Source organism: Mustela putorius, unplaced genomic scaffold (genome assembly GCF_011764305.1).
Source record: "Mustela putorius furo isolate JIRA1106 unplaced genomic scaffold, ASM1176430v1.1 tig00003937_pilon_pilon_pilon, whole genome shotgun sequence".
NCBI lineage: Eukaryota > Metazoa > Chordata > Mammalia > Carnivora > Mustelidae > Mustela > Mustela putorius.
The window spans coordinates 2,339,065-2,342,759 of NW_025422082.1; the positions used below are offsets into that span (position 1 = coordinate 2,339,065).

General features: G+C 38.3%; 1 pseudogene; it reads left to right on the top strand.

The window, feature by feature from the left end:
• The first annotated feature begins 564 nt into the window (after positions 1-564).
• On the top strand, positions 565-719 carry LOC106006898 (annotated as a pseudogene).
• Positions 720-3,695: the final 2,976 nt, after the last annotated feature.

Genomic DNA, 3,695 nt, shown 5'->3' on the forward strand with positions numbered 1-3,695 from the left:
AAGTTTAAGAAAGAAATAATATTAATTCGTACCAACTCTCTCAGAAAACTGAAGATGAGGGAAGAATTCTTCCCAACTCATATTCCAAGATCAGCATCACCCCAATACCAAAACCAGCTAAAAACATTACAATAAAAGAACAGACCAGTATACCAGCTATTAGATGGTCATATGTGTAAAAAAAAAACAAAAACAAAAACAAACAAACAAAAAAAAAACTCCTCCAAACTGCATTCTGACATGATACACGAAAATTAACTCAAAATGGATCATGCACTTAAATATAAAACCTAAAACCACAAAACTTCTAGAAGAAAACCTTTGTGACCTCAAGTTAGGGAAAGATTTCTTAGCTCCAACACCAAAAGCATGAGCCATAAAGGAACACAGTGAAAAACTGGACCTCATCAACATTCAACATTTCTGACCTTTGAAAGACATTAGTAAGAGAATGAAATGACATGTCACAGACTGGGAGAAAGTTATGTACTTCATTCAAAGACATGCATCCAGCTCTCTCTTTTTCTCTGCCATCATGGTGTGTGCAGCTGACTGTTCCTTGCCATGTTTTCTCACACGACTTTCAGCATCAAGAGATTCCTGGCCAAGAAACAAAAACAGAATCATCCCATTCCCCAGGGATTCAGATGAAAACTGGTAATAAAATCAGGTGCAACTCCAAGAGAAGGCATTGGAGAAGAACTAAGCTGGGTCTATAAGGGATCACACATGAGATGGCACATGTATTTATGCTACATGAAGGTCATGTGCTCATATCCTATGAGTCTGTAAACATCAGTACTACCTGAACAATAGACATGTTTCATCAAGAAATGATTTTTCTGTTACTATGCTTCTGCACCAGTTGTTTAGTTCAGTAATAAAAATGTGAGACCTTTAAAAACAATTGCATCTAGGAAACATAAAGAACTCTCAAATTAAATAATAAAAGATAGAAAATAATAAATAATAATAATAAAAGACAAACAAATAAAATAATAAATCTATAAGCCCACCCTAGGGTGACCCCTAATAAGTCGTATCCTTGTATAATCACCTTCCCCCGAGTGCAAGTAGAACCCATGACTTGTTTTTAACCAGTAGATTATGGCAAAGATGATGGAATGTTATTCCCATGATTACCTTATGTTACATAAGACCCTATCTTGGCAGACCTGAGAGAGCCACATGGCAAGGACCTGCAGGCTGCCTCTGGAGCAAGAATAGATTCCAGATGAGATAGCTAGTAATAATCCAGGGCCCTGGTCATACAGCTGCAAGGAAATTAATCCTGCCAACGTGATAAGCCAGGATGTGGGTTCTTCCCTAGTCAAGCCACCAGATGAGAAATCAACCAGAAGGACACCATGTTTGCAGCCTAGGGAGACCCTGAACAGAGGCCTCAGCAAAATTGCCCAGAGTACTTACCCATGGAAATGATGTACTATTTTAAGCCACTAAGTATGTGATAGTTTGTTTTGCCACAGAATACTAATACAATGGATAAAAGCTTTGAACAGACACTTCACCAAATAAGGTATAAGGGTAGCAAATAAGTACATGAAAAAAAAAATGCTACATATAATTAATAACTAGGGATACTCAAATTGCAACTGCAATGAAATAATAATACATTGCTAAAAGTGTTGGCGAGGATGTGGGGAAACTAAAACTCAGAAACATGCCTGGTTGATCTGTACAATGTAACAGCCTTTTCAGAAAGCAGTTAAACAATTGCTTGAAAGTTAAAAATATACCTTTTATATATCTTTTATCTTCATATATACCTTTATATATACCTTTTATCTATATAGATATATCTTTTATCTATTATAACCCAGTCATCACTTTCCAAAGTATTTATCCAAGAGAAAGGAAAGCATATACATTCACCCAAAGACTTGTACATGAATATTCACAATACCTTTATCTGTAATAGCCAAAAACTAAATACCCCATGCAGCAATGGTGAATGGATCAGTACACAATGGAATACTACTCAACAATAAAAGGGAATAAATATGGATACTCACTAAAACATGGATGAATCTCAAAATAATTATGCCAAATGAGAGACACCAGGCAAAAGAAGAATATATACCATATTATCCCATTTGTATTAAATTCTAGATAATGCAAACTAATCTATAGTGACAGAAAGCAGATCAGTAACTGGTTATATGAGGGGGAGAAGCAGGAACAGATTACAAAGCAGCACAAGTAGACATTTGGGAGTAATGGAAGGATAAGTCATCTTGATTGTGCTGATGGTTTCACTGATAAATAGATGTGTCAAAACTTACCAAAATGGTGCACTTTAATATGTGTGACTTATTGTGGGCCAATTATACCTCAATAAAGCCATTGCAGTTTTTTAATAAAAAGAAGATTTGGGGGAGAATGACAAAGGTGTATTTTAGATAGGATGTGCATGGAAGGCTCTCCGTGGAGGTGCCATTTGTGGCAAGACCTGAATGAAGTAAGGGCATGAGCAATATGACCTTCTGGGGAAAGAACACTCCAAGCAGAGGGAATAGTTGGTACAAAAGCTCTGGGCAAGGCTCTGCTCAGCACATCAGCGTGTAATGTGGCTGGAACAGTGAGCAAAGGGCAAAGATGAGATCAAAAATCAGAAGGGCCGGATCACATAGAGTTTATACGGAGAGAGGTGGGAATGCACTAGATTGTTTGGCACTGAGTTATGACATCATCTGACATGTTTCAAAATTATCATTCACAACCATGGCTATCATTCTCAATTGTAAAGAGGAAGAATGGAAACAAAGAGATGAGTGGGGGGACTATTGTACTAGTTAGGTAAGAGACCATGATGACCTTGCTGCAGGAAGTTTGTGGTGAAGGTCAGGAGAAGGGATTGGAGGCAGGATTATTTCAAAGATAGGGATGCCTCATTCTGGTGACAGGTCAGACATAGAGGAAGAGAGAATTCAAAGATGATTGATTCTAAGGCGTTTAATCTGAACATCTGGAAAAAGTAATTTGCCTATTACTAAAATAAGGAAGTCTAAGTTGCCAGTTTCAAAGATGTGTTCAGCTTAGGGTATGTTTAGTTTAAGGTGCCTGTATACAATCAAGTGCCAATATTGAGCAGGCTGTCTAGATAGGACTGTGATCAGGGCAGAGAGGACAGAGCTGGACCTGGGATATAAATCTGAGAAAGAACTAGAGAACAGGTGGGAGAAATGAAGCAGTGGACACGTAGGAGGTAGTAGTGAGAGATCAGAAAGGAGAGGAAAAAACAGCAAAGACTCATATTGTGAACCAAGGGAGGAAAGTGTATCAAGAAACACCATGATTACCTGTGAGGAATTCTGCTAACAGGCCAACAGGAGGATTCTGCATTGACCACTAAATTTAGCAGTAGACCACCTTGGCAGGAGCTATTTCAGGGAGATGGTAAGAGTGAAGGCTTGATTGGAATGGGCTCATGGGAAAGTCAGAGGTGAGGAAGTGGAAGCAGCAAGATATCAGCAAGTTTCACTGTCAACGCAGGCAGAGAAGTTGAAGAGTAGCTGAAGAAGTGTGTGGCGGTCAAGGGAGGTTTTTTCTTTAAGATTGAAGATATTAATATAGCATGTTTGTATTCTGATGGGAACACTAGCAGAAAATACAGAGGTAAAAATTAATGATGCAAGAGATGGGTCAGGGAGGGAGACAATTGCAGAAAAAGTCCT